This window comes from Halichoerus grypus, chromosome 6 (assembly GCF_964656455.1).
Source record: "Halichoerus grypus chromosome 6, mHalGry1.hap1.1, whole genome shotgun sequence".
NCBI classification, from domain to species: domain Eukaryota; kingdom Metazoa; phylum Chordata; class Mammalia; order Carnivora; family Phocidae; genus Halichoerus; species Halichoerus grypus.
The window spans coordinates 149,815,926-149,840,653 of NC_135717.1; the positions used below are offsets into that span (position 1 = coordinate 149,815,926).

Genomic DNA, 24,728 nt, shown 5'->3' on the forward strand with positions numbered 1-24,728 from the left:
GTACTTTGTCAAATGCTTTTTCTGCATCTATTGAGAGGATCATATGGTTCTTGTCCTTTCTTTTATTAATATTTGTATCACACTGATTGGCAGATGTTGAACCACCCTTGCACACCAGGAATAAATTCCACTTGGTTGTGGTGACTAATCATTTTAATGTACTGTTGGATCCTATTGGCTAGTATCTTGGTAGGAATTTTTGCATTCATGTCCATCAGGGATATTCCCCTTTTTGGTGGGGTCTTTGTTTGGGTTTGGGATCAGAGTAATGCTGGCATCATAGAAAGAGTTTGGAAGTTTTCCTTGCATTTCTATTTTTTGAAACAGCTTCGGAAGAATAGGTGTTAATTCTTCTTTAAATGTTTGGTAGACTTCCCCTGGGAAGCCATTCGGCCCTGGACTGTTGTTTGGTGGGAGATTTTTTATTACTGCTTTAATTTCCTTGCTGGCTATGGGTCTTTTCAGGTTTTCTGTTTCTTCCTGTTTCAGTTTTGGTAGTCTATACATCTTTAGGAATGCATCCATTTCTTTCAGATTGCCTAATTTTTTGGCATATAGTTGCTCATAATATGTTCTTAAAATTGTTTGTATTTCTTCGGTGTTGGTTGTGATCTCTCCTCTTTCAATCATGAGTTTATTAATTTGGGTGCTTTCTCTTTTCTTTTTGATGTTTGGCCAGGGGTTTATTGATCTTATTAATTCTTTCGAGGAACCAGCTTCTAGTTTCGTTGATCTGTTCTACTGTTCTTTTGGTTTCTGTTTCATTGATTTCTGCTCTAATCTTTGTTAATTCTCTTCTCCTGCTGGGTTTGGGCTTTATTTGCTGTTCTTTATCCAGCTGCATTAGGTGTTAACGTTAGGTTGTGTATTTGAGACCTTTCTTCTTTCTTGAGAAAGGCTTGTATTGCTATATACTTCCCTCTTAGGACCGCCTTTGCTGCATCCTGAAGGTTTTGAACAGTTGTGTTTTCATTTTCATTTCGTTCCATGAATTTTTTAAATTCTTTTTAAATTTCCTGGTTGACCCATTCATTCTTTAGTAGGATGCTCTTTAATATCCATGTATTTGAGTTCTTTCCAAATTTCCTTTTCTGATTGAATTTCAGTTTCAAAGCACTGTGGTCTGAAAATATGCAGAGAATGCTCTCAATCTTTTGGTCCCAGTTGAGACCTGATCTGTGACCCAGAATGTGATCTATTCTGGAGAATGTTCCATGTGCACTCAAGAAGAATGTGTATTCTGTTGTTTTAGGATGGAATGCTCTGAATATATCTGTGAAGTTCATCTGGTCCAGTGTGTCATTCAAAGCCCTTGTTTCCTTTTTGATTTTCTGCTTAGATGATCTGTCCATTGCAGTGAGTAGGGTATTAAAGTCCCCTACTATTACTGTATTATTATCAATGTGTTTCTTTAATTTTGTATTAATTGGTTTATATAATTGTCTGCTCCCATATTAGGGGCATAAAAATTTACAATTGTTAGATCTTTTTGTTGGATAGACCCTTTAATTATGATATAGTGTCCTTCCTCAGCTCTTATTTGGCTTAAAATCTAATTTTCTGATGTAAGGATTGCCACCCCAGCTTTCTTTTGAAGTCCATTAGCATGATAAATGGTTTTTCTACCCCCTCACTTTCAATCTGGAGGTCTTTGGATCTAAAATGAATCTCTTGCAGACAGCATATTGATGGGTCTTGTTTTTTTGTTTGTTTGTTTGTTTGTTTGTTTTATCCCAAGCTGATAGCCTGTGTCTTTTGATTGGGGCATTTAGCCCATTTACATTCAGAGTAACTATTGAAAGATATGAATTTATTGCCATTGTATTACTTGTGAAGTCACTGTTTCTGTATCATGTCTCTGTTCCTTTCTGGTTTATGTTACTTCTGGGCTCTCTCTTTGCTTCAAGGATCCCCTTTCATATTTCTTGCAGTGCTGGTTTAGTGATCACAAATTCTTTTAGTTTCTGTTTGTCCTGGAAGCTTTTTATCTCTCCTATTTTGAATGACGGCCTTGCTGGATAAAGTATTCTTGGCTGCATATTTTTCTCATTTAGCACCCTGAATATATCATGCCAGTCTTTTCTGGCCTGCCAGGTCTCTGTGGATAGGTCTGCTGCCTGTCTAATGTTTCTACCCTTGTAGGTTACAGACCTCCTGTCCTGAGCTGCTTTCAGGATTTTCTCTTTGTCTCTGAGATTTGCAAGCTTCACTATTATATGTTGAGGTGTTGACCTATTTTTATTGATTTTGAGGGGGGTCCTCTGTACCTCCTGGACTTGAATGCCTGGTTCCTTCCCCAGATTAGGGAAGTTCTCAGCTATAATTTGCTCCAATATACCTTCTGCCCCTCTCTCTCTTTCCTCTTCTTCTGGGATCCCAGTTATTCTAATATTGTTTTACTTATGGTATCAATTTTCTCTCAAATTCTTGTGATCCAGTAGTTGTTTATCTTTTTCTCAGCTTCTTTATTCTCCATCACTTTGTTTTTTATATTATTAATTCTCTCTTCTGCTTCATTTATCCTAGCCATTAGAGACTTCATTTTTTATTGCATCTCATTAATAGCCTCTTTGATTTTGACTTGATTATAATTCTTTTATTTCTCCAGAAAGGGATTCTCTAGTATCTTCTATGCTTTTTTGAAGCCCAGCTAGTATTTTTATAATGCTTATTCTGATCTGTAGTTCTGACATCTTACTTATATCCATACTGGTTAGGTCGCTGGCAGTCAGTACTGCCTCTTGTTCTCTTTTTTGAGGTGAGTTTTTCTATCTTGTCATTCTTGCAGAAAGTGGTTGCTTTTCTATTTGTAGAATTGCAGCAATTCTTTTCTTAGATCTCCTGTTAAGTTTGCAGGTGTTCACAATTATTTGATAGCCATCTAGCTGAATTCCTGGGACCAGAGAGAACTAAGGTCTCCTACTCCTCTGCCATCTTAGACTTCTCCTCCATAATACTACTTTTTATCCTTGGAAATTTTCCTGTCCTGAAATCAGCTTTATGAAATTAATATAACTATTCCAGCTTTCTTTTGATCAAAGTTAGCAGTCTTATATTCATTATTTTTTCTTTGCTTTTCCTTCCCTCCACACTTCTTTTTCTTTCTTTTCAGATTTAATTTTTTTTTTTTTTTTTTAAAGATTTTATTTTTATTATTTATTTGACAGAGAGACACAGCGAGAGAGGGGACACAAGCAGGGGGAGTGGGAGAGGGAGAAGCAGGCTCCCCGCAGAGCAGGGAGCCCGATGTGGGACTCGATCCCAGGACCCTGGGATCATGACCTGAGCCGAAGGCAGTCGCTTAACCGACTGAGCCACCCAGGCGCCCCCTCTTTTCAGATTTTAATTAAGCATTTTATATGATCAAGTTTTATCTCCTCTCTTATTGTATTAATTATGCTTCTTTAAAAATATTTAGTGGTTTCCCAAGAGTTTGTAATATACATTCACAAATAATATTTACCTTCAAATAACCCTATACTGTTTCACGTTTAATGCAAATATCTTATAATACTGTATTACCAATTCTTTCCTGCCATCATGTATGACATTGTGGTCATTCATTTTATTTATCTATGTTATTAACAATGCCTGATTACTATTTTTACTTTAAACAATTATCTTTTGTACTAATTAAGAATAAATAAATAAATGCTTAATTATTTAGACATTGTTTCCTTTAGTTCTTTGAACATAGTTACAGTTGTTAATGAAGTCTTTGTTTAATCTACTAGTTGTGTCCCTCAAAGGCAATTTTATTGTAAGCTTGTTTTTTTAAAACTATATATGGGTTGCACTTTTTCTGTCTTTGTTTTGTCATTTTTTTGTTGCAAAATGGACATTTTAGATAACATATTATAGTAACACTGGTTATTGGTCCCTCTGGGATAATGTTACTGTTGTTTTTGCTTTGTCATTTGTTTATGTTTTTAATGAGTTGACTGAATTAATTCTGTGAAGTCTATTTCCCTCTGTAGTACACACCCTGTGCTATCTTTGCTCATATATATATTTTTTTCTTTCCTTTTTTTTTTTTTGCTTGTTTTTGTCTTTTAGCAACTACTATCCCTATATCAGCATAAGTCATTTATTAGTCAAAGGCTGTACTTTAGTCATCTTAGTCAGTTAGATATTTTTCTATACCATTGAATTTGTATGCCTGGCCTGGAGACTGTCGTAGCTTAGAGAGTTTACAGTTTTTTCCACGTGTTCAGTCAGGGGCTGGTAGCTTGGATCTTTCCTCTCTGATCACTCTTGAGGGGCACATCCTTGGGCATGACCCTTAGGCATGAAGTTCTCCATGCTCTCTTCTAAATAAAGTCATTCCCCTTATTGTCTTTCTCTTCCATTGGGTAGAAGCTCAGTGTCTTTGCACAATGGCTGGGCATGAGAACAGAGGCCAATCCCTCTCAGAATGGTATTTTAGTTCTACAAAAGAATATTAGAAGGGTGGTTAGCTCCTGTCTTCCTGGCTTTCCCTTTGGTCATGTAACCTTTATTCTACAGGTGAGCTAGGGTAGGCATGGTCAGGGCTCCAATTTTCCTGGAATTTTTTTTTTTTCCCCCAAAGTAGAGCTTCTTTTCTACAAGTAGGGGCTGGGTGGATGGGGAAAGAGAGTTTTAGTTTTCTTAGGGGTTCCCACCTTGAATAGAGTTTTGGAGTTAGGAGGCCTGAGAAACACTGAGAAACACCAGTGAAGCTATGGCCTTAGACCTAGAGCTGGAGGGAGAGGGAAGACCCTGGACTTCTTAGTTCCATGTGTCAAGAGTAAAGTTTCCATAAATCTGAGCTGGTATAGGTTATGGGGAAAGGGAGCAAGTAGTGGCTTAAATGCCATAGACTCTCACTGTTCTTACTGAGATGTAGTAGATTTCCTTGAGTGAATGTTTCTCTACTTTTTGTGTGCTATTGGGACAATATCCAGAGACTACATTTTTGTGTGTGTGTTTTTTTTTAAAATAATTCTCTCCAGTTAAGTAATTGTTCTATAGGGCAATTGTTCTGTAGGGCAAATTGATCTGTCAAGCTCCCCACTCTATTACAAATTATGATGTTTTCTAATTATTTCTTTTCCAGTTTACTAATCTGCTGTTTTTCTTTATTTAGTTTGATATTAAACCTGCTCTTGATTTCTTAATTTCAGTTATTGTAATTTCTATTTCTAGAACAGTGATGCCTGGGAGAACTTTCTGGGATGATGAAAATACTCTGTAGACTGGACTGTTTTATTATGGTAGCTTCCCACCATATGTGGCTATTGAGCTCTTGAAATGTGTGTGTAGTGTAACAAAGGAATTGACTTTTCTTTTTGTCTTATAAAGGAATGGACTTTTAAACTTTATTTAACTTCAGTTAATTGAAGTTTAAATAGCCACAGGTGGCTCACAATTAACATATTAGACGGCAGAATTCTAGAATTGACCTTATTTTTAAAAAATGGATTCCAATTCTCTGCTGAAATTCTTAATCTGTTTCTTTATTTCATTGAATATGTTACAGTAATTTTATTTTTTTAAAGATTTTATTTATTTAGAGAGAGAGTGTGTGTGGGGTGGGGTGGGGTGAGAAGGAGGGGCAGAGGGAGAAGGAGAGAGAATTTAAAGCAGACGCCCCCCTGAGCACAGAGCCCTATGCAGGGTTTTGATCTCATGACCCCAAGACCATGGCCTGAGCTGAAATCAAGAGTTGGATGCTCAACCAACTGAGCCACTGAGGCGCCCCTGTTACAGTAATTTTAAAAACTGTCTAAATTATCTGTTGGTGTCTTTCTTTTCCTGTGGTTTTCTTTATTTCTTATAAGTCCTCTTTTTTTTTTTTTTATCATGATATGGAACTTTTTATTAGACTTATTAGATTAAAATTGTGGATATAAAATTGTAGAAGATCTAGATGATATTATCCTCTTCTAACAATACTGGCTGTTTCATTTTGGAGACAGATTCCTTCATTTAGTACAAAGACATTCGTTTTATTATTGGCTATATCACTTGTTAACTCTGTGGCCTTAAGCTTGTCATGCAACAGCTCTGAACCTCAGTTTCCTCATCCATAAATAGCCCTAATATTCAACTTGCTTAAAGCAAAGGTTGTAAATGTGAATAATCAATTTCTGATAATTTTGTGAAGTCTACAAGGTAATATGAAGATGAAATTCCTATTAACAATTTGTTTATTCTGCATGTAGTCAGCAATATTTTTACAGGTCTCTTGAAAATAGAAATAGGATTTTGTTAGGTAGAAATTGTTCTTGCTGTTACAGACAAGTTATTTCATATTTGTATGTATGTGTTGACATTGTTTTTGAGTAACCCATGATAGAGAAAAGCAGTGAATGTCAATGAATGGTTACAAAATCAGCTATTAATTAATGGTCTTATAATTGCAAAGTGGGAGAAATTTAAAATTCCTCTTAGTTTGTACTCTGTCATGAGGTTTCGTAACACTAGGAAAGAATCTGAATGTTAGCCAGAATCCTAGGTCACAGTCAAGTTTTCTGATACAGATTGAAATTTCAAGTCATTGTGAGAAACTTTGGTAGAACCAATGGCACCATTTTTGTTTATTTTCAGAAAATTGAAGTGAGATTCTTTTTCAGCAGGTATCCACATTTCCTTACTACAATCATTCCAGTGTAACACAAAAGAAGGATCATTTTCTTATCTTGCATTTTATTAAGAAGGGAAAAAAGTCCTTTGTACTTAAAGCATCATCTTCCTATAAACAGAATAATTAACTTGATATAGTGCCAAATAATTTCTAAGTACCTAGATAAGATTAAGGCATTTATTTTGCCAAACTCATGAGTTATTTTTCCCTTTTATTTCATTTTCTACACTTAAGCCAAGAGTCTCTTATTACCCACTCAAAAACTTTTGCATTTCTGCCCTAGATTCCAGTAGTCCTTGGAATGCTTTGACTTCATGTAGTATCTGAATAGAGCAATCTTATCTACGGTATAAAAAGTTTTTACTGTAGAACGATTTATTTTTTAAAAACAAAATTGTTTTCAAAATCAAGTCCCTATCATAAGATATGTTTTTTTCAACTTGATTCTGACAAATAACTGATACTGACCATCCATTGTTCTTCAAAAGAAAAATGATTCCCTATTAGAGAGACTGCCAAGTTAAAAATATCTTTAAAAATCTGTTTAAAGGCTCATTTCCTTTCCTGTCTTCTCCACAATGTGTTTAATGTACTTGATTTGGGTAATAACACCCAGCAGTCAGGGAAGACAGAAACAGCTACCTTGATTACTCCCTTGGCATACTTATGCATGAATGGAGACTTGATGCATGAACAAAAACACTTCAAGGTCATACTCTTGATCTCCCTCCAGGTTGTTTTTTTTTCTTTTAAGATTAAACTATGATGCTTCCTCTCTTAACAAAAAAGCAATCGAGATATTAAAACGTGCTGTTTTCACAAAGCCTAAACCCAAATAGCTATGTATAGATAAAGTTCTGCAGTGGGGCAATGGTTCTATAGCATTGGATAAATATACCAACTATCTCAGGCAGCTTCTCTTTTAACAGCTGTTTAATTACTTCTCTTCATTAATTGCAGCTTCAGAAAAACCAAAGAAACCATGCACACACAAAACCCTAAAACCAACAACCTATTTATAATGGCATGCCTTTGTGTTACTACTTTTCATCATGATACCTATCAGAGAAATATATAAATCAATTGTTTGGACCTTACAAATATCCTAGCAATAAATTTGAGTTAATATACTCTCTGACTATAGTTACTGCAACTGGAAAGACTCATTTCTTTCAGCTATTATTTCTAATGCTGCTAAAGAGATGCATTTGGGGAAACATTTATCAGAAGCACTAAATCAGCATTACAGATATATGCCAAGAGACCAGATGAAGCTATAATTGCAACCAATTTGTTTTTCAGATGAGGTTTTGTTTTTGTTTTTTCAGAACTGATGGATGGCCATATTTTTAAAGATAATATGTATCTGTCATGGATTAACACAGGAGAGTGATACAGATATACTCTAAAGCAGGAAGACATGCTGGTGAGAAGAGGTGTATATAAATATATATATATAGGAAGAAATGAAATAATCAAAAGGTCTATTTCATGCTTGAGACTTACATAACATCCCTTCAAAATGGCATACTGATGCAAATGCTAAGCTCATACTCAGGAGGTTGGGATAATGGGGATGTGTCTTAAACCAGGGCCTCTTAACCCCTGGTACGATTGACATTTGGGGATGGATAATTCTTTGTGTGAAGGGTTGTTCTCTGTATTCTAGGATGTTTAGCATAGTGTATAGAATAGCATAATGTATAGAATAACACTGGCCTCTACCCACTAGATGCCAGTAGCACCCACCCTGAATTGTGACAATCAAAAATGTCTCCAGACATCGCCAAATATTCTCTGAGAGAAAATTGCTAGTTGGTAAGAACCATGGGAGTTAAAGAAGGCAACAGGATAGAAACTCTTTGGTCCATTTAGCATTATATTATCATATCCCATCTAGGAAAGCTGTGGATTTTTGTAGGTCATCCATATGTTTCCTGATGCCTCCTTTATCTATAGCAATACCCCAAGCCTCAAATCTCTAAATTAATACTCTCTTGACTTACAGGAAGTCTAACTTTTTATTTCCTTTTTGCAGATTTCCTGAGTAATTTCTTGGGGAGCTGAAATTTCTAGGAGTGCTTGGATAGGCAGAATTCTGACAGACACAAATCTCCTTCTTGCAGTTCCAGCATCTTTCTGTTCCAGTGTTCATTCTCCCTGACCTTTGTTGCTTAGGGGTTGTTGCTCATGTGATTGTCAGTGTTGCCACAGATATTCTCAGTTTTCAATATTTTCTTCCTCTGGCCATAAACAAAACAAAACAAGAAAAAGGTTTTTTTTCTTTATATGACTAGTCTTTTCAAATATTTTCTCATAGCAGGCAGGTTGGGCCCCGGTAGATTCTTTCTATATTCTACATCATTCACTTTCTTAGAGCTAATAGGCCTCCAAGGGGCAATGTTAAGGGAATAGTGAATCCTAGTCTCATACTCTCCCTGGAAACATTGCTCATTGCAAGCTCAGGTTCTACTGCTCTCTTGTACACTCTATCAGACTTACTCTTACTTGGATATTTTCCCATAGAGTCCTATGTCCCACACAAATCAAGATCTATTATGGGAAATCGATTTCTGTGCCCTAGGACATTCCAAGGCAGTTAAGAAATGGGTTGATAAACTTATGAATGGTTAGACGATGGCTCTGCTCAGGAGCAGAGAAAGAGGCTCCATGGGTTAATGAGGTTTAGCTTCCAATTCCATCTAATAGAATTTTATATCTGACATAGCTTCAAATATTCTGTTACGTATTTTTATTTTATAGCTGGTAACTTAATGTTTTTATTTTTGCAATAGTTTTGTTGCAAATTGTAGATATGGCTATTATCCCCTAATTAATCTATGAATTTTAAAATAAAATTGTTTTTTAGCTTGACACATTTCTAAATTTATCTAACAAAATATTTGGATGAAATATTGAAAAATATAGACAAGTCACCACTTTGTTTAGTGTAATATTAACTAAAACTCATATATGTCAAAACTATGCCCTCACTTTACATGGTTTCATAGTAACTGAGAAATTGTGCAAATAGAGGACACAGTTCTGATATGCATGTTGTATAGTTAGCACAGGACTGAGAAAAGTGAGGACTGCCTTATTAAATAAGAATAATGATGGAGGACTTGTCTGGCTGGCACATATTCAACATGTGGTAAAGCATTTGAAAGGAGATACAGTAGTCCTTCATAAGAATGAAGTGCTAGTACAGAGGAAAAATAATAGAGAGGCGTCTCAGTAAAGATTTAAATTTAGTGTATTAAACACAGATTTTTCTTTTTGGACTTGGATTATACATATTGTCATCATTAATTCCACATATGACCTTCTTTCATCTTAACCACTTAAGTAATACATTTTCTGATATATAATATAATAAATACCTATGACAATGCTACCCAAGCCAAGAGTGAGAACGGTACAATACCTTACCATATGTAGTCTTTGGACTTGCCTTTTCACTTAACATTATATTATTATTACTATATTATTAATAATGTATGTAGCTATAGCTCTTTTACTACTATATATTTTCTTCTGTGTGAAAAAGAGCAGTTTATTTGCTCATTCTCTAGTTGATGGACATTGGATTGCTATCATTTATTTTTCTTTACTGTTAAGAACAAGGTTTCCAGGAAGCTGTGAATTCTCCTACACACTTTTCCTGGTGCACATATGTAATATAAGAGTTTATGGTAAAGCTGAGGTTCTTCATCTATATAGAGTTGGTTTCTGTGTGCGTTATGACATAAGGATTTGATTTTATTCTTTTGTTCCATTTGGAACTAATATACATTGGTGCAACTCCTATGGAAAACAGAATGGAGATTCCTCAAAAAACTGAAGATTGAACTACCATATATCCAGCAATGCCATTTCTGGGTATATATCTAAAGGAAATGAAAACAAGATCTCAAAGAGATACCTGCACATCTATGTTCTTTACAGCATTAATCACAATGGCCAGGATATGGAAATAACCTATGTGTTCATCTCTCTCTCTCTCTCTCTCTCTCTCTATATATATATATATATATATATGAATATTATTCAGCTGTATAAAAGAAGAAAATCTTAACATTTGCACTGACATGGATGTACTTTAAGGGCATTTTGCTAAGTGAAATAAGCCAGACAGAAAAACAAATACTGCATGGTATCATTTACATATAGAATCTAAAAAAAAAATAAAACATAAAGGTTGAACTCATAGTAACAGAGAGTAGAAAAATTATTTTCAGGGACTGGGGAGTGGGGGAAATAGAGTTTGGTAAGCGGGTATTAAGTTTCAGCTATGAGATGAGTAATTAGATGAGAATCTAATGTAAAACATGGTGACTATAATTGATAACACTGTATTGTGTAATTGAAATTTGCTAAGAGAATAGAAATGAAATGTTCTCACCCCTTCCCCCAAAAAGATGTAAAGTGATGGATGTGTAAATTAACTAAATGGGAGGAATCATTTCACAATATATACATACAAAATCAGATCCTACATGTACAGTTTAAAGATCTTACAAATTTATATGTCAATTATACCTTAATAAAACTGAAAAAGTGCATATAATAGAAAAAAACTTATTTGCAAGACTTAAAAGATACAAGAGAACAACTAAAGATTCTAAAACATCAGTAAAAGCTGTCTTTAAGTGACTTTTCCCCTCAGATTTCACTTTCTACATGAGAATGTAGAAAAATAAATATTGTATACTATTTAAAATGACAATGAGAGAGGATAACGGAAAAACGGTCCATGTGAACTTCACCTGTTGCCCTTCTGCTCCCACTCCCAGTCTATCTACCTCTCCTGAGCTTAGGATCTACTAAGGCTAACATCCAGCCAGAGACAAGTGAACTCCTGGCCGGTAGCTTTCTGATCTAGCATCTTGGCCAGTAGACAACTGATGTAGGGCTCTCGCCTGAGCTGATAGAAGAGCTCAGACAGCAGAGTCCACAGAGTCCAGCACACTATTGAAATTCATGGACCCTTGGGAGCAAATTCTACATTGATCTTACATGTCAAAGCCTCCTGTCCTTGATTTTCAAGATCTTAGCTTAGAGTTGATGAACAGGTAAGCTGAGGTCTTCCTAGTCCTGAGTCTAAGTTAATATAAAGAGGCTAGAAGGAGGGAGGTCTTTTAGAAGATAGCAGCTTGACTTCTACAACATTGCTTGACCGTGCTTGCAGGGAACAGTTACTCTGACATCAGTGTGCTCACTTAGAGTACATCAACACTCAGACTTGAACCCTAGCAGGTCTAAGAAAAATCACAAATTCTCCACTTCTCTGGGTGGTAAATTTAGAGGGGTGAGCTTGCCCTAGTGTTGTAATTTACCATTTTGAAGGGCTGTGTAGGTAAACCTTGTTAAATCAGAGGTGAAGGTTAGCAAGCTCATACCTTGGACTGAGACTTACTCTGTGTTAAAACTGACATTTTCATCTCCATATGTTTGGCTCCTGGTTACAACTCCCAACTCATTCTCATTGGAAAGAGAAGGAAGAGGAAGGGAGTATTACTTATAAACCCTAACAATAGCCTCTCTTAATAGTTTCATAAAATTAGAAATACATTTCTAAATATAATAAAAATAAATGCTAGTTAAGAAACACACTCCCAGATAACCCTGAGATCAAAGGAAAATTGCAAACTCCCTGTAAGAAAGAGTACTTAAGCCCATGAGAAATAGTGAAAGCAGTACTCAGAAACATTTATGGCCTTAATTATTAGGGAAGAAAAATGAAACTGAAGTATCTCAGTAATCACCCAAAGAATTCAGAAAAGATAAACAAAATACTTACAAGGAAACCAGTATGTGGGTGTGGCCATCTTTTGTTTTTCTGTTTCCCTACCTTGCCTGTGAAATCCCTTTTTATCATTTCCTCTTCCTCTATTCACTAAGCTGCTTTAAAATCCTCCAGGATTGGAGTACAGGGTAAGAGTAGAACTAAGGGGCAAGACAAGTTGTACAATTGTATCTTGTGTTGGCTTCGCTGGGAAAGGCAGATGTTCAAAGAGTAGCTTTTTCTCTTGAAGGGCACTGTGTAGGTTATTTCTAGACCTAACACTGGGGATTTCCATCTTAAGGAGTCAAGGCTTCCCCAACTCAGATTATGGCTCCTCATGGCCCATTCTCAGTTCAAGTCCCTTGACTCCTCCTTTTAAAATACCTCAAGTTTGTCTTTCTGACCAGAGACCCTATTCATTTAGCTTCCAGGAGATGTACATATGTCCATATCTACATATGGACATATGTCCATGTCCTGTCAAGGGCAGCAATTCTTATTGTTGTCTCTTCGTTCTGACAGCAGGGGCAAGTTTCTCTGCTTCAGAGTTTTTAGGTGTGAGTCGTATCCTAACTCCTGTATCCCCCAGATTTCAGCAGATAGATATGTCTAGTTCCCCATGCCATAATGGCAGCTTCCTCATTTGGCTTTAAGTGAGGGGAAAACACTTGTTTCTCTCCAGTGGAATACTTGCAATGTCCTCCATTATTGTCTCTTTAAATTTTTACTGCATTCTTAGCCTTCTTATAGACAGTGGATGCAGATGATGGATTAATGTTTACTGAACCAGTTTTTGATACCTCCTTTTTAAGTCCTGCATAGAAAAACTGGCATTTTGATTTAGAACGTGAGGGTAGCACCGACTGTTCTCAGAGAGGCAGCCTCAGCCAAAACTGTAAGCAGGAAGAATCCCATGTGAACAGTATGCAGGAATTGGAGTAGATTATTTTCAGAAGAACATATTCAAAATTTCAACAAAGTATGAAAAGATGTTCAAACTCATGAGTAATATAGGGCGCCTGGGTGGCTCAGTTGGTTAAGCGACTGCCTTCGGCTCAGGTCATGATCCTGGAGTCCCGGGATCGAGTCCCGCATCGGGCTCCCTGTTCAACACAGAGTCTGCTTCTCCCTCTGACCCTACCCCCTCTCATGCTCTCTCTCTCATTCTCTCTCTCTCAAATAAATAAATAAAATCTTTACAAAAAAAAAAAAAAAAAAAAAAACATGAGTAATATAATGTGTTGTTATTTTATACTAGTCATACTTTTAAGATTTAACAGGTGTGATTAACATAAGGATATCCTCATGCCTTGCTGATGGAATTGTGAATTCTGTATCCCTTCTGAAAAGCAATCTGCAACTTTTATTAAAAATGTTTTGGGGTGCCTGGGGGGCTCAGCTGTTAAGCATCTGCCTTTGGCTCAGGTCATGATTGGGATTGAGCCCACATGGGGCTCGTTGCTCAGCAGGGAAGCCTGCTTCTCTGTCTCCCATTCCCCCCAGCTTGTGTTCCCTCTCTTGCTGTCTCTGTCAAATAAATAAATAAAATCTTTTAAAAAAAATGTTTTAAAAACTTATATCCCAATTGACCTAGCAGTTCTACTTTGGCATTCTTTTTATCCTATAAAAATGAAACTGCTAGTGTGTAAGTATATATCATCAAGGATGTGTATTCCAGCATTGTTCAGGATGGTGAGGATATAAAATAACAATAATAAATAAAAAATTAACTAGCAACAATGGAAAGGCCATTAATAGAAGAATGAATGGTTGAATAAATTTAAAGTGCATTGTACACCTGAAACTAATAGAACACTGTATGTTATACTGGAATTTAAAAAATTAAAAGAAATCACAATAATAAATAAATAAATAAAATACTATTCAACTCTTAAGAATAATGAATTAAGACTATACTAATTCCAGGGCATCTGGCTGGTTCAGTCAGTAGAGCATGTGACTCTTGATCTCAGGGGTGAGTTTGAGCCCCATGTTGGGTGTAGAGATAACTTAAAATTTTAAATATATATATATATATACTAATTCCCTTGTTGGTATTCACTATGGGTAATTATTTAGTGAGAAAAAGCAAGATCCAGAAAAATGTACATACTATGATCACATTTTTTTGAAAAATATTTGTACCTTTATTTTATTTTTTATTTTATTTATTTTATTTTTTTAGAGAGGGGGAGGGCTGAGGGAGAGAGAGAATCCCAAGCAAGCTCCATGCTCAGCACTGAGCCTGACGTGGGGCTCCATCCCACAACCCTGAGATCATGACCTGAGCCAAAATCAAGAGTCACTCAACTGACTGAGCCACCCAGGTGCCCTAAAATTTGTACCCTTAAATGTATGTTTGCATTTATGTGTGTGTATAGGAGGTGCATTATTATGAGAGTATGGAAATAAATATAAAGAATGTATGGGTTACTTGGGGTTGTTGGGGAGAGGGATGACATTAATAGATTAAGGGGATAGAAAGTTGGAGGAGGCAAATGAGAGAGAAATACACATGACTGAATCACATTTATGAGTGGATATAAATTTTATATGTGTATACAATAAATTAAGGCAATAAAAGAAAAATAATAGCACAGATCTCTGAATTTCAATAGGAAAACAAACAGAACTGAAATCCCGGGAGAAGGTTGAGAGAAAGCTTGTCAGCTCATATTCTCATGCAGAAATTGAACTTTCATCATTCTTGTCATTGGGAAAGAATTAATAATATAATAAATTGAGCTCAAGCACAGTCAATATGAAATTTAATCACTAGGCATAATTGAAGATACAAAAATCAAATCATGAAACATATATACTGTTAACTTCAATTTTGAATCTTTCTAAGGCTCAAAACTTTCCAAAATAAATTACCTGTAGCAGAGGATTTGTTTGTCCACAACTATGAAGCCAAAACTAAAAACAAAAAATAAACAAAAACTTTCATTAATCAATTCTTGATATGTTGGTGGTGTTTCCTTCCTCATTACATCAGCTTTCTGTTAACAACATTGCTGGTGATTAGTTGATTTCTGAAGCCTGAGCACCCAAACTCAAAAGACATAAAAAGCAAACAGGATATTCTTATTTCTATAGACAGACAGTCTTGCTCTAGCAAAGTCGTTCTCCAAGTGTGGTCCAAGTACCCTTGGGAATCCACAAGACCTCTTTAGGCACACAAGGTGAAAGACTTCTTTAATAATACTTCTAAGTCATCATTTGTCCTTTCATCTTCATTTTCTTATAAGAATTTCACAAAGTTTTCCGGAGGGTACAGGATATTTGATATCACAATAAATTAAATTCAGAAGCAGATATTGGAATTTAACTGTTTTCTTTTCTTTTAAATATAGTTACTTTTCCTTAAAATCCTTTATGTTAACTTGTAACGGGGTTAGTATTACATTAAATAATTATTAACAAATTTTTAGCATTAATTTTTAGTGTGATAAATAACTATCATTAGATATAACCCACATAAACACAAACACTTTGGGATCTCAATATTTTTTGAGTGTAAAAAGGATCCTGAAACAAAATGTTAGAAAAGTACTACTCAGACGCCAATGTGTTAAGCTTACCCTTTTGCAAAAGACTGTCACCATCTTGGAGGGCATGTTTTATGGATGGAAAAAATGGGAATGCAAAGTACAGTTACATTTATATGCCATTAACATAATATAAAAACAGTGAAAAATGATCAACTTCATTCATAATAAAAGACATACAAAGTAAGACAGCAATGCAATAGACTGCCATTTTTTTTTTTTTTTCAACTATAAGATTAGCACTCTTATACACTGTGGGAATATAAAGTAGTCTAACTTTTGGGGAAGAATGCTTATCAAAATACAATAATTTGGGGCTCCTGGGTGGCTCAGTCGTTAAGCGTCTGCCTTCAGCTCAGGTCATGATCCCGGGGTTCTGGGATCGAGCCCCACATTGGGCTCCCTGCTCAGCAGGGGGCCTGCTTCTCCCTCTGCCTGCCACTCCCCCTGCTTGTGCTCTTTCTGTGTCAAATAAATAAATAAAATCTTTAAAAACAAGACAAAACAAAAAACCCAAAAAACACAGTAGTTCTTGTACTTTAACTAAACTATGCTCCTTTTCTTTATGCCACCTATAAATGTGTTAATGTTTTTTGTTTTTTATTTTTTATTCAAGTATAATTAACATACAGTGTTATATTAGTTTCAGATACACAATAAAATGATCCAGTAATTCCATACATTTATCAGTGCTCATAAAGATAAGTATACCCTTAATCCCCTTTATGTCACCCATTTTCCCCACCCACCTCCCCTTTGGCAATCAAAAAACAGAATTTTAAATATAGACAACAAACTGGTGGATGTGTTAATCTTGACTCAAGTTTGCAATAATTGTCACAGCCATATTCAGTGAAGCACTGTTTGTAAACTACTCCCCCAAAAAGGGAAAAAATTGATGTGTTCATAAATAGAAGAATTGTACAATGTTATGGAATGTCTATTCAGTGAAATAGTGTGAACACAATTGGTTGTATATTGTAGATTCTGTGTCCAGTATACAACTATTATGATTATTGTATTTTAGATATTTAAGTAAATTGTAGAACAGTATGAGTAGTACATACTACATGTATTTTAAAAAAGAATAAGTATGGGACATCTGGGTGGCTCAGTTGGTTAAGCATCTGCCTTTGGCTCAGGTCATTATCTGGGGGTCCTGGGATCGAATCCCGCATCAGGCTCCTTGCTCAGAGTGGGGAGCCTGCTTCTCCCTCTGCCTGCAGCTCCCCCTGCTTGTGTGCTCTCTCTCTCTCTGAAAAATAAATAAGTAAAATCTTTAAAAAAATAAAGAATAAGTATATGTACAAATTCTAGTATGTGAATAAGTGTGTGTACAGGGAGTATGAGGGTGTGTAAGACTGGCATATATGTGTTTGTATAGCTATTTTCAGGAAAGATAGACAATAATCAATTAATAATGATTTCTAGCAGTGATAAAGATGGGATCATGGGGGCTTTTCAGTTTTTATTTCCTGTTTACCTCTCTCCTTTGAATTTTTAAAACTCAAAAACATGCATTTTTTTTTAAAAAAATAAATTTTTAACAAAATGATATTTGTGTTTCTCAAAAAATATTAATGATTATTATCTTTTAGGAGTTTGTCTTCGGGAAGACTCAATTATACTGGACATAAAGAGCTTCTTGAAAGGGCATGAAAAACACAACACAGGTGAGTTTGTCTTATGATAAAGTTAAATTCCAACCACTAGGCATTTTTAAGCATGTGCTGAATGCACAGCCTATGTGCTCTATGCTGCTGGAGAGACCTGAAGATGACGTAATATGGATTCTATTGATCTATCGATCTGCCAGTATGAACTCAGGTATTCTTAATCCAGGTCTGCAGCAAGAACAGGATAAGGTAGAAGAAAGAGGGATTCACAGGAGCTTGGAAAATTAGGTGGAAGAAGAGCCCTAGCAAAAACTTTCCCTGAAGGAGCTAATTAATATTTCATGGTTCTGACAGGATGTATGCCTGGGGACAGAAGTGACAGGCAGGAGGGGGAAATAAAGAAGAAGACAGGAAAGACAGCAGCTTCATATCAGTGACAGTAACCACATTTTTTCTGTCTAGAAAGTAAGGCTTAATGTGTATTGAGAGCTCACCCTAGGCTATTACCAAAAAATTAATAGATATTATAAAATGGCAGTATAACATGATCTAATATTATATCTGTGAAGCATATGACATGATATTATGTATATTACTGTTGTACAGTGTCATACATCATTCTATCATCTATAGCATAGAGTGTTACCAAAAGACAAATGTAAATTGATAGTATCAGACTAGTACAGTTTTCAATCTGCACAAGCTGTTATTACCTCTTTGTAACCCTTTCAGGAAGACGTAACTCCTTTTGAGAAAAGGAAAGAAACTGAAAGGTGGAGGACTTTTTCAAGGTCTCATAACTAATAAGTGGTAGAACCAGGTCCCTGGTTTCAAAGTTCTTAAAAATTTCAGTACATATTTTATTTATAGATAGCATATCATTTTACCGCTTGTGCAGAACAGAGACCAGATTCCCTGTTTTATCCACTGAACTTGCACCACAGCTTCAAATTCCATATTTAACATCCAGTCACATTTTAATATTGTTTGTCCTATGGTCTCATTTGTTATAGCTCTTGGCCATCACCAACATTTACTGAGCACCTGCTGGGTCCAGGGCATTGTGTTACAAACCAAGGATATAAATTGAAATGGGAAATAATCTATGCTTTAAAGAGGCTAATAATTGATTTCATGAGACAGGAAACATATATAAAATAATTATAGTATCATATGGCAAACAAAGGCAAGTGCTGAATAAAACATAGTCAGAAAATGACGTGGAAGTTGAAAGAAACATGACTTTTATCAAGCTTTGTGGTCTTACACAACTTGCTTATTTTTTCCTAGCTTCAGTTTTCTTATCTGCAAAAATGGGTTTGTTGTGAGAATTAAATCAGAAAATACATATAAATCACTTAGTGCCTGACACATATGGAGCATTGAATAAATGGAAACCGTTATTAATATTTTCTTCTCTTCTTTCCCTTCTCTGTTTCTTTTTCTCTTCTTTCCTGAAGTCTCAGACTAAATAATATGAAAGGTCTCAGACTTTAAGGAAAGTACAGAGAAGTAGAAACTCATGGGGAACAAGTTTTTGACATGGGGAAGGTAAGAAGTGAATATATTTCTAATATCAAATTTAGAATATATAATTAACAACATTTACGAGAATGACTCTATTTATATAAAATTTTATAACATATTCCATATTAGAGTTTATGCATATTATGTGGGTCTTGAGAATGCTTAAAAAATAGCACCTCTCTTCTCTACCTTCTTTTATTCTGGCTCTGAACAAAGTGAGAAATTGGAAAACAAAATGAAACCAAACCCAGCAAGACAGATGACGGCCGTTACGATTGCCATTGTTACTGAGAAAGACTGAGTTGAAAAACGTAGTTCAGTGTAATAGCCAAATGGGCTTGCTCCCTAACCCCTCAAGAATACAGACTTACCTCACTTCCTCACAGTTGTGCTGCATAGGGCAGGGCAGCCACGATTGCAAGCACAGCACCTCTAGCGCTGAGCTTATATTCTAGCTGAAAAAAAGCAAGAGCCAGCTTCTCTCTTGGTTGGGAAATGCAGAGAGGAGAAGAGGGGAAAGGGCTGGGTTAAGCATACCTCATTCAGTCTTCTTCCAGACTTACCAGTCAGATAACTACCTCTACCTCAATGAGTGGGCTAGCAAGGGGAGTGAAGGGACAGCAAGAGGACGGCAAGATTTTAGGATATTCTTCTCAACAAACCTTGGGTTGAGGCAGGGAATAGTTACATTCACACGTGCCCTGGCACATCTACCCATGAACACACTCTGAAGACTGCAAGAAGCAAAACCAAGAACCTATGTGGGGATATCCAGCTAATCTGTTCTGTTGAGGAGCTGATCTAGGATGATGAAAGAAAAGTCAGATAAGCCATAAGGGAGAGAATATTAGGTGCCAAGTCACTCTCATAAATTTAATTTTTCCTTCTTGAACCTATACCAGCCTGCTGGATAGCTTAATAGCCATTGGTTTTTTTGGTGTTTCTCGGGGGTGGAGGGGTGGGGGCAGGATGGGGTAAAAAAATTAAAGCACAATATTTAGACTAGAGTTACGTTAACTTAGTTCAACTCAGAATTATTGGAAACCCTTTAGTATCGCTGCTATTTTTTGAAGTTTTAAAAAGTAATGTATGACATCCATATAGAAAAGTGCATGAACATAAATATTCAGCTCAATAAATTTTCATGAGGAAAACAACCTTGTAACTCTCACCAAGGTGAAGAAAGAATATATGTAGAGCCCTCTTCCTGCCCACACCCATGCCCCGGGTATTTCTATCCTGACTTCTAATCAGGGTTTTGCCTTTAGATCTATTTTTGCTCAATACTGTATTTGTCATAGTTGTTTCTACTATTCCTTCATTTTCATGCTGGATAGTATTCCACTGGATGGATATACCACAGTTATGTCATTTCATTCTGTGGTTGATGTACTTTGGGGAAATTTCCAACTTGGAGCTATTTGTACATTCTTGTGCGCATCTGGTTATACACGTGTACTTTATTTTGTAAATTTCAAATGAGTAGTGATAGTGGTTGTGCAAAGTTGTTTCACATCCTCACCACATTTTGTATTATGTCTTTTAATTTAACCATTCTATTGTATGTGTAGTGGTATTGTAGTATTTAATTGTGGGGTTAATTTGCATTGCCCTGGTAACTAAAATGGTTAAGCACATTTGTGAAAGTTTATTCTCCATTGGGTATCATCTTTTCTAGGTTGATGGTTGAGCTATCTTGTCCATCTCACCCACCTCCAGCTGTGTGCACTTTCTACTTGATTATACAAAGAACATGTAAAGACTGGGAATGAGCCCTTTCTCAGTCGTATTTCTTCTTTTATCTGAGACTTATTTTCTTTCATTCTAATTGCATCTTTAATAAATACCTTCGTTTTAATATAGTTTATTTTCCTTTATTATTGATTCTTTTATGGTTAATGATTTTTATACCATGCTTAAGAAATATTTCACTACAAATCTACACTGTACTAGGAATTAATTTTTGTGTATGGTAAAAGAAAATTTATTATTTTTTTTTTCTTGTGGATCCAATTGATCCAACACCATTTATTAAAAAGGTAGTTTTTTTCCAAGAGAAATGAAAACTTATGTTCATGCAAAACCATGCATGTGAATGTTTATACAAGCTTTATTCATAATCTCCAAAAACTGGAAACAACCCAATTGTCTTTCAAGAGATAATAAAAAAGACTGGTACATACCTACAATATAAAACTACTCATCAATAAAAGGTAATGAATTATTGATAGATGCAGCAACATGGATTAATCTCAAATCCATTTTGCTAAGAGAAAGAAGCCAACCACAAAAGAAGACAACATACTGTATGGTTCTATTTATATGATATTCTGGCATACACATTATCATTTACATTATGAAGGCAAAACTATAGGGATAAAAAACATGTCAGTGGTTACCAGGGGATACGGGAAATATTTTGGGGGTGATGAAATTGTTTTATGGCTGTGGTGGTATGTATACAACTCTATACCCCTGTCTAATTCACAAAGAGTAGAATTTACTGTCCGTACATTTTTTAATTTCTAAAATCCAAAATTTAAAAAAATATCTCAAATAAAAAGAAAATTTATTTTCCCCACTGCTCTATGGTGTCACAAAAATTAGTTTGCATTGGTATATGGTGCTACGTCCCAAGTAGAGAGTACATGGTGTGGAAGCCAAAGACTAGAAGCAGGAGTGGCTTCACTTATTTTCACTCACAACGACACAGTCTGAGAACTTGGTTGTCTCATTTCTGTAAGTCTGGTCTTTGCAGGGATAAAATGTTCTGTTCCCCAAAAGAGATGTATCCAACCGGTGGACACATTAATAGGTTTATTTGACTATAAAGCTGCCTAAAGTCCTGTTATGTACAGGGCTCAGCAAGCAACTTGGCCTGGGTAATCAACCCAATCATCAGGAGGAGGTAGGACCACTATTACTCAATGGGAGCAGGGTAGAATGTGTTTAGATCTGGATTTACTTGAGCATCTCTTGATATTTCCTTGCTCAGTTGTGCTGGTAAATAGACAAGTGTAACCATCCTAGACTGAGAAAGGCCATGGTAACCACGAGTCCCTACCCATAAGGGATAAGGATCTAGGTGATACCACCTGATAAACCACTAAGACCAGCAGTTGAAGGTAAAAGGAACACAGAATGGATGGAAAAGTAGGGATAGGTAGATTATTAGCTGCAGCCTAAAAACCAGCTGCAGTGGCCAGGACTAAATTTGGTCCCTGTAGACTTCCTCTTCTTAGGTATTCTCCAGAAAAGGAGATTCACTGGAATCCTGGAGTAGCTGCTCTCTGAATGTATATGAAAGAATAGATCATAGGGATGCAAGGAGTGACCTGTGATGAGCACAGACATGGCCCAGCCAGATCCTCCTAACTGTAGGAGTTTTGTCAGCAGACAAAACTCAGATGGAGCCTTGTAAGCTATAGGGATCCACTTTTCCCAAAATCATGCCCTTCCAGGAGTGGTTTACATCCAATGACTGATCAAGGCAAGGGTAGAAAGTCCTAGTCCTTTTAGGGACTAGGGGCAACTCTCTTGGGCCACTTAAGCTTTCGAGCTCCGTATGGGCTTATCTGGTATTATTGGCAGCCTTACTTAATCTGCTTCTTTCCCTGTTCTTCCATGGCTCTGGATCTCAAGGGTACTTCCTAATAAACTTCCTGCATGCTACACTCTGTCTCTAAGAATCTGCTTCCTGTAAACCCCAACCTGTAACACATGGCAACTACCTCAAAGCCTCTAGAGAACTCTTGAGCATCTACTATAGGCTAGACAGAAAATCTTTTTTCAGCCCAACCCCATCAGCCTGTAAAGTCCACTCTATTCCCAGGATGTCATCCTGAGCCCTTCAGAAGAAGATGCTAGTTATTGGTTTTTCTTTGTATGGACCCTCAATAAGCTCCTAACTTTCCTTCTCTAAAGTGTGACGTGAAACCATATAGTGAGTTCTTATTCATAAAATGCCTGAATTATTATAATGGAGATTATGTCTTCTCTAAGACTTCCCTTATGAAGAAATCTATGTACATCATTAGTAATACCTATCATCTTTTTTTTTTTTTTTGGTGAAAAAATTTATATTTAGATTTAGCCAGCTGGACTCAGTTTAGATGATTCCAATTTTGTTGGCAACATCCAAAGCATCATAGCCAGTAGCCAGTCAAACTTATGCCCTCTTCTCTCCATCAGGCCACGTCAATGTCGTAGAGCTTCTTCACAGTCTGTTTGATCTGGTGCTTATTGGCCTTGATATCCACAAAGAACACAAGTGTGTTGTCTTCTATTTTCTTCACGGCTGACTCAGTAGTTAGGAGGAACTTGATGATGGCATAGTGATCAAGCTTGTTTCTCCTGGGGGCGCTCTTTCGAGGATATTTGGGCTGCCTCTGCAGACACAGTGTCGGGTCGTCGGAATGTAGGTGACGTGCGGATCTTCTTTTTTTTTGTGACTGTGGACACCTTCCAGCACCGCTTTCTTGGCCTTCAAAGCCTTTGCTTTGGCTTTGGCTTTGGGTGGGGCAGGGGCTTCCTTCTTAGCCTTCGGCGCCATCTTCGTAAAAGGGCTACCTATCACCTTTTTCTTACTGCAAATAAGTCAGGTGCTCCTTGCTTACATCTCAGGAAAAATAACTTCAGTGGCTTTGAAATTGATTCTAAAAAGTTCAAATTATGTGCATTTATTCCTTTCATGTCTTATGCTCAGGCTGGAATTGGCTGGTTCTTCATAATAGAGGTAATATAAAAAAATTTTTTTTTTTTTTTTTTTAAGATTATATGTATTTATTTGAGAGAGAGTGCGAGAGAGAGCACAAGCGGGGGGGAGGGGGTGAAGGACAGAAGGAGAGGGAGAAGCAGACTCCCCGCCAAGCAGGAAGCCTGATGCGGGGCTCGATCCCAGGACCCTGGGATCATGACCTGAGCTGAAGGCAGACGCTTAACGACTGAGCCACCCAGGCGCCCCATAATAGAGGTAATATAAACATCTCTTTTCAAAATGGTGGTATTTATTAACTGTCTTTTTTAAGCTCAGGTTGCATAATATTGTGGATTAGGAGGAGTTTTGCTGTATTCCATTCCTATCTCATTCAATTTATCACTAAGTTTATTGGGGTATTTCTAGATTTATACATACTTTATCTTTTAAAAAAATTAGACACATGCAGAGCTTAAGTTTGATTTTTATTTTAGCAGGAATACAGCTTAGCATTTTAATAGGCTGTAAATCTTGAAGAGAAACAAATAATACAAAACAAGTTTAAAAAGCATTTTACACCTATTAAAATGGCTAAAATGCAAAAACAAAACAAAACAAAAAAACACAACCCCCCCACCCCCCCAAAAAACAAACAAAACCCTCACAATATCAAATTCTGGTAAGAATGTGGAGCAATGGAAACTCATTCATTGCTGGTGGGGATGCAAAATGGTACAGCCATTTTGAAGAACAGTTTGTGTTTCTTACATAGTTAAAGTCATCTTACCATATGGTCTAGGAATCACATTCCTAGGTGTTTACCTAAATAAATTGAAAATCTAGTTACACCCAACGGTTTGCACTAAATGTTTATAGCAGCTTTATTCATAATTGTACCACACTAGAAGTGACCAAAATGTCCTTCAAAAGGTGAATGGATAAA

The 24,728-nt window shown here is 36.3% G+C and overlaps 1 pseudogene; it reads right to left on the reverse strand.

The window, feature by feature from the left end:
- Positions 1-23,140: 23,140 nt before the first annotated feature.
- Positions 23,141-23,653, reverse strand: LOC144382157 (large ribosomal subunit protein uL23 pseudogene; annotated as a pseudogene).
- Between the last annotated feature and the right edge of the window lie 1,075 nt (positions 23,654-24,728).